Here is a 7,331-nt window from a genome sequence, read left to right as displayed (position 1 = left end):
TTTTAGCAGCTCTATGTAATCCTGTAGGTGACAATGACAAAGGTCAACAGCTTCAGAAAAGGCAGTGGGCAGACCCAAACAGCAGAATGGTCTGAGTAAGAACGGAATCTATTTATGGAAAAATAAATTGTCAGTGTTAGAATAGTCTTGCTTTGATATTAATAATGATTAAGGCTGCTGGGAAAAGGTATGAATACATATCATAGAAATTTCCAACAACTCTGAATGCTGCTGCATTGCCACAAATAGCAGAAGGAATTGATATCCATTAAATTTAACACTACAGACTGGATGGAGAAGGGGGTGGTAAAATGAGGAAGGAAATGTCAAAAAGCATAAACAGCCTGGCTAGCTATCACTGTACTTTGTTAATATGAAAGACATGTCTATCTAGATAATAAGCAATGAGAAGGAGCAATTTTGTATTTCTTATTTTTTTAATTTTCATCACAACCCTCGCTAAAATGTGAAAAAGCTGGATCTTCCAGATTTTGATATTAGGTCACTACATACATGATAATAATGTGCGACAAAATATATAGAAAAAATAGTATATGCAGAGCAGAAATATTTTGAGCATGTACTATACAATTCAGTTTTCTTGGACTTTACATATTCACAGCTAAATGAACACTGCTATATTTTTCTTCTGTTCTGAGGAAAAAAAAAGAAAATTGCAAATCCCAACATTATACTTGTAAAGCATTTTTTCAAAGGTCCTTTTGTCTCCTGCAATGCCATCCCTCACCTTTTTGACAGGCTGCACCCCCATAGCCCCCATACATAGGTATGTAAATACACACACACACAAACACACACACACACACACACACACACACACACACACACACACACACACACACACACACACACACACACACACACACACACATATATACACACACACACACACACACACACACACACACACACACACACACACACACGCACACACACACACATGATGTCCAACCCAGTAATCAAGGATCTTGAATCCTAATCACTGACATTGTAGAGAGACATTCACTTGGAAAAAAAATGGATACACCCAGTATTTCCAGATGCAGCTGTCTGCATCAAGTACAATTTGCCTTAAGTGCACACTGGGAACATACTCAAGCTGGGGGCTGTTTTTTTCGCTGTCTCTCTCTGCAGATCCCCAAAAAGACTCCCCACTGGCACAGGTCGAGTGCTCAGCTGAGTGTCCAAGCCCTCCAACACTCTCCATGTGATACCAGAGCTTTGTGTCCCTGATCCAAGTGTCTGACACATGCACGCTTTGAGAATTGATTTGCATGCATACACACACACACACACAAACACATGTACACACACACACACACACACACACACACACACACACACACACACACACACACACACACACACACACACACACACATGCACCTGGGAAAGGCTAGGACAGATTTACTAGTTATGCACTTTTTGCCCAGACAATAAGGTAGTTACTCCACCACCAGACACTCCAAAACCAGCTACTCCAAGCCTCTTACAAGGGTACCTAATTATACTGGCTTTAATTAATGTTAATACAAATGGTAGTGTTTTGAACAATGCCGTAAGGCATTCAGGAGTGGCCACAGAGTCACCAAACAAGTGTGAGTATTCTCTAAAGGAACAGCCACAATGAAAAGTTTAAATATATTTAGTAATAAATAAGAAAAGAACATGAAAATACTAAATATCTATTTACAGTAAACACCAGAGTTTCAACCAGATGAAATATTAAAATAACACATATGAATAGATTTACACAGACACAGAAAAACACTACTTAAATAATCTCACTATATTTTCCTGACTAATCTAAATAACTATTACTCCTTGGTCACTTACTAGCGCAAGGCAAGATGAAGTGGGTGACAGATCCTTCTATGCCAGATTCCAAGAAACAGACTGCCATGAGACTTCAGTTTCACCTGGTACTAAACATTATTTTAGTGATGGATTACAAAATAACATCACACTCATCTCATCATCTGACTTCTGGTTCTCATGCAACCCTCATTGCTAGAAATGCCAGGATTTAGCACCTATGTGCCAATAATACACATAGAAAGAACCTTGCTAAGATCTGCTTCTGCTCCTGGAAGACATACAACCATAAAACACCTCCACTCTTCCTACAGGAGCTAATAAACCATACTTTATACAGACATTGCATCTCTGGCTTCATTCAAAGCTGTGAGATAACATCTTTATGGTCAAGGTCCAGGAATTTAATGTCTTACTATTTCTCAAACATAGCTGGAACTGAGCCTAGTTTCTTCTTTTCTAGTATCCTATAATAAAACATATACATTTAATCAGTTACAATACATTACATACTGATATACATGTATATTCCTTTTCTGTCCAGCAGGACACACTGTTGATACATTTTTAACAGAAGAAACTTTACAAATACATTTTTAAATACAAGCATCTTTACAAATCAGTTTGATATGCAAATGAAATATATGTCTTTATAAAATTCCAGCTAGATGTGCTGGCATATGTTATATATCCACTGCCCTACTTCTCCTGGCATAGCTGGCAATACCTCACATCGTCGTCGTTTGCCATTCGAAACAACAAATAGTAAACCCAAACACTAACATTCTGACTAGCCACGATGACCCAAATGATCAACAAATTTGAGTCGACATTGTGGCCGAAACCATCACGTGACAGCCGTATAGGAGCTGATGTAAATCAGACTCCTATATGACACATCACATTTTTGCAGGGGGGCAAGCCCCCCTGCACCCCTTCTACTAATATATTCTAACTTTGAGATTGCACTACAGTGGGGATATGGATGAATTTCCAATCCCTACTGTACCGCGATCTCCAGGCAGATAGTCAAATACACTTATGTGAATGCACTACTGCATTTGCATAAGTGTGTTCGACTATCCCATCCATTTTTGTTTTGTGCACGACATTCTGATATTCGGCAGCAGTGCTGCCAACAGATTGTTGTTTGCACAAACCATAGTAAACCTGTTTATATATTTATATATATATATATATATATATATATATATATATATATATATATATATATATATATTAACCCTAACTTTAGTAAGGTAAACAAACAGGAGTCTTCTTTGTAGAACTAAATAAAGCCTGTGACCCTGTAGAACACTAGTTATTAACAGCCTCTCTGGAGGAATTAACAAAATAGCAGAGATAGGATTTATAGGTTTGTTTTTCAGATGATTTTTTTATCATTGAGTGAATGGTGTTGGATCTGTATATCACAATATTACCTGCATATAGTCTTCTTCTCCTTTCAGCTTTTCCAGTTAGGAGTCACCACAGTGGAACATTGGCACGCAGAATGTTTGGCAGTGGAGTTTTAAGGTGTTGAGTTGCCAGCCCGGTGCCCAACCTACCACAGTAGGCACACACATGCACACACTCACTTATAGGTCCAGTTTAGCATGCTCAATTCACATGCAACATGTCTTGGGAAGGTGAGAGGAAACCAGAGCACTTGGAGGAAATACATTAAAACCAAGGAAGGACATGCAGACTCTGCACAAAAGGCACTCCAGCAGAGAACTGAACCAGAAAACCTCTAGCTTTGAGATGACAACACTAACCACTGCACCACTGTGCTACCCTGTTAGCTGCATAGAGTAAGACTGGCATATGTAGAAGGTCTTTAATCGTATATGTTCACCAGGGTAAAGTAGTGATACTTCTGCACCATTTTCAGGTTGAGCCTCATAAGATCAAAAATAACACACAGTGGTCTCTGTGTGGTTGATATCATTGCCAGATATATTACATATTTTTAAACAATTATAATTACATATACAGAAGTCACAGTATAACAGTAACACTTTCACTTAGAATGTGTGTTTTATACCTATCTAAGCCAGTGCTTATCTGCAGACTGATTTGAAACACAGATTAGATTTATCAAGACATTGTGACATTTATAATGTTTAATTGTTTTTATGGTTCAGTAGCTAGTTATTGTGGCCAGCCTTTGCTGGGTCCAAAGAATGTGGCATTAATTTTCTTTCTGCGGCAGGAATGAAATGATTTGAAGTATTCTATTTTAATAAGCTATCTATAGTGAAGCTTAGACCCTCCTGCTCAATTCTTGCATTTGTCCCCATAAGGAGTAGCACAAGTACCACAAGGCTCAACTCTATCATCAATATCCTAATGATTCATCAGTGAACATTACACAGATCCTCCATTCTCTGGAAGGAAAAGCTGTCATTGATCAAAGTTTCTTCCTCCCATAAATGGAGTATAATTTTTTTCCATTGTGATCATGACCACTGCATCAAAAAAGGACCTCAAAGTCCTTTAAACTTGTTGCCATGTCATCTGCAGATTTACAACCTAGACCCACAAGCAAGATTTTCAGCAAAAATACTTAAATGCGATCAGCTAAAAGAAAGAACTAATGATAATGACTGCAGTAATGCAGTTCAACTTAATTTTTTTTTTTATGAGGATCACAACTTAAATATGAAAGTAATGAAGTGCCAGGAATCATAGTACTGGGAGATGTAATTCCAACAGTGAGACAGGTAAGAGGATCACTGGAAATCAGCAGCTCAGTATAGTCAAGAATCACATCAAACATAAAGGGTCCTTTGTTTTGTTTAAGACCAGGTTCCAGTGACTTCATAACAGACCTTTCACAGGCAAGCTATTTGTCCCCTAAAAAATGGTGTATACATTAAATCTACTGCCAAATTAAAAACAAAATGGATGTTTTGTTAAAGTGTTAGTAAATCACAAAATGTCTCCATCAAATGGTGTATACATAAAACCTACTGCCACATTAAAAAACAAGAAGTGTATGTTTTGTTAAAGTGTCAGTAAACCATAAAGGTAAAAATGAAAAGTAAAGAAAAAAATAGGAAGGTGAAGTAGTTCAGTTTTCATTCTGTACAGCTGGAGATGTTTTTGTTCTCAGAGGCCTTGAGGACATCAAGGAAAAGAGTTGTTTGTAAGATCCTTCATCCTCTCCGTGCAACAAATGTTACACTGGGTAGTCTGGCTATCAGTACTGCAAGTACAATAGTCATGTTCTTACAGCATCAAGAATGCAATGTCTGGCAGTGATCTGCAAGGTACCAAGATAGCTGGCCACGTACCTACACAATCTTAATAGATGCTGTCATCTGACCTATATGACTTAGCAAGATATTAGTAGTCATTATTATAGCCCATCTTATTATCATATTCCAGTCTTTGTTAGAACTTAACATATTGAATGTGTTATTGTTTATCAAACATACTTATGTGTAACCCAGTAGTGTAAGGTTTATATCTAAATTGTTTACCTTTAAGAACTTCTAAAAACCTAGACTCAGTGAAGTACATGTAGCTGACATGGTCTAGGTACATCACATCCACTGTTCAATATTCCAGGCCATCTATCCCTGCTCATCATCATGACCCCAGAGTTCTTAACCTCCTGTAATGATTTAGCTGATCCTTTATACCTACAATATGTAATCCTGTCTTTTGCAGGTAAAGGCCAACACCTCTCATTTGGAGATGCTGATTTTCATTACATCACCTTTGCAGTTAGCAGTAAACTATTCCAGAATATGTCAGATATCAGTCTCCAAAGGTGAATACAACAATCTCTACAAATAACAAAGGCTCCCAATACTCAATACTCTGCCTTGATTTTCTGCCCATTTATGTCCAGTAACAGAGAGGAGACAAAACATGCCTGTGGCAATTTAGATATATAATGTGCTTGATTGAATTCTGGGAATGTTGGCATTATAATACAGATCTCACCATTCAAGTAGATGGAATAAATGATATGTGTCACTGACTGACTTATTTTATAATGTTGTAGCTCCCCCAGAAGGCTTATAAAAGTATTTGGTCATATACCTTTTACAAGGTATATGAAACATCAATTGTATTAGCACATTCCCAGGTGTCTGCAGTATTAATTAGCATGACTGTTTCTTTGCTGATAACAAATTACACTCACTCATCTTCCGCACAGCCTGAGATATTTCTCTTTGATCACTGGATTATACTTTCCTGGGAATCTGAGAAGCAATTTCCATGTTTGTAAGGAACATACAAACCTGTCCCTCGTTCTTTAAGTAGGTGCCACCAGCACATCCAAAGGTATTTTCTGCAGCTTTTATCCAAACTGCAAAATCCTTTGTATCCCTGACATTCTAACATTATGGAGCACCTCCAGCATTTCCACTATGCTCTCCTGCACTCCTACACTCCTGCAGCCCTGCTTATAAGGAATATTTTAATCACTGCAATAATCTACACGGGATATAAAAAGTGCACACACCCCAGTTAAAATGCCAGTTTTTTGTGATATAAAAAAATGAGACCACAATAAATCACTTCAAAACTTTTCCCACCTTTAATGTGACCTATAGCCTGTAGAATTCAATTGAAAAACAAACAAATCTGTTAGGGGAAAAATATAAAATAATGTACAATAAACTGGTTACATAAGTGTGCACACCCTTAAACTAATACTTTGTTGAAGCACCTTTTGATTTAATTGCAGCATTCAGCCATCTTGGGTAGAATCTATCAGCATGGCACATCTTGACTTGGCAATATTTACCCACTCTTCCTTGCAAAAGCGCTCCAATTTTTTTCAGATTGTGGTGGCATGTCTTGTGCACAGTCCTCTTCAGGTCACCCCACAGATTTTCCATTGGATTTAGGTCTGGGCTCTGTCTGGGCCATTCCAAAACTTTCATTTTCTTCTGATGAAGCCATTCTTTTGCTGATTTGGATGTATGCTTGCAGTCATTGTCATGCTGAAAGGTGAAATTCATCTTCATCTTCAGCTTTCTAGCAGACACCTGAAGGTTTTGGTCCAAAGGTGACTGGTATTTGGAACTGTTCATAATTCCCTTCATCTTGAATAAAGCCCCATTTCCAGCTGAAGAAAAGCAACCGCAAAGCATGATACTGCCATCACCATGCTTCACTGTGGGGATGGTGCTCTTTTGTTGATGTGAAGTGTTGTTTCTGTGCCAAAAGTACCTTTTGGAATTGAGGCCAAAAAGTTCAACCTTGGTCTCATCAGACCATAACAGATTTTTCCACATGCTTTTGGGAGACTTGATATATTGTTTTGCAAATTTTAGCTAGGCCTGGGTGTTTTTCTGTGTAAGAAAAAGCTTCCCTCTTGCAACCCTACCCCATAGCCAGACATATGGAGAATATGGGAGATTTTTGTCACGTAGTACACAACCAATACTTGCCAGAAATTCCTGCAGAGCCTTCAGCTCTAGGTCTCTTGGCAGCCTCCCTGAACAGTTTTCGTCTTGTCTTTTCATCAA

General features: G+C 38.0%; 1 protein-coding gene across 2 annotated transcripts in view; it reads left to right on the top strand.

The window, feature by feature from the left end:
* LOC122792207 (leucine-rich repeat and fibronectin type III domain-containing protein 1-like protein) overlaps nucleotides 1-7,331 on the top strand; it is a 2,814,387-nt gene that overhangs the window by 373,256 nt on the left and 2,433,800 nt on the right. The window lies entirely within an intron of this gene.

The sequence above is a fragment of the Protopterus annectens genome, chromosome 1.part0 (assembly GCF_019279795.1).
Source record: "Protopterus annectens isolate FY-2018-M chromosome 1.part0, PAN1.0, whole genome shotgun sequence".
NCBI classification, from domain to species: domain Eukaryota; kingdom Metazoa; phylum Chordata; order Ceratodontiformes; family Protopteridae; genus Protopterus; species Protopterus annectens.
Note: the sequence above shows the minus strand (reverse complement) of the source record. Positions and strands in the feature narration are given on the sequence as shown.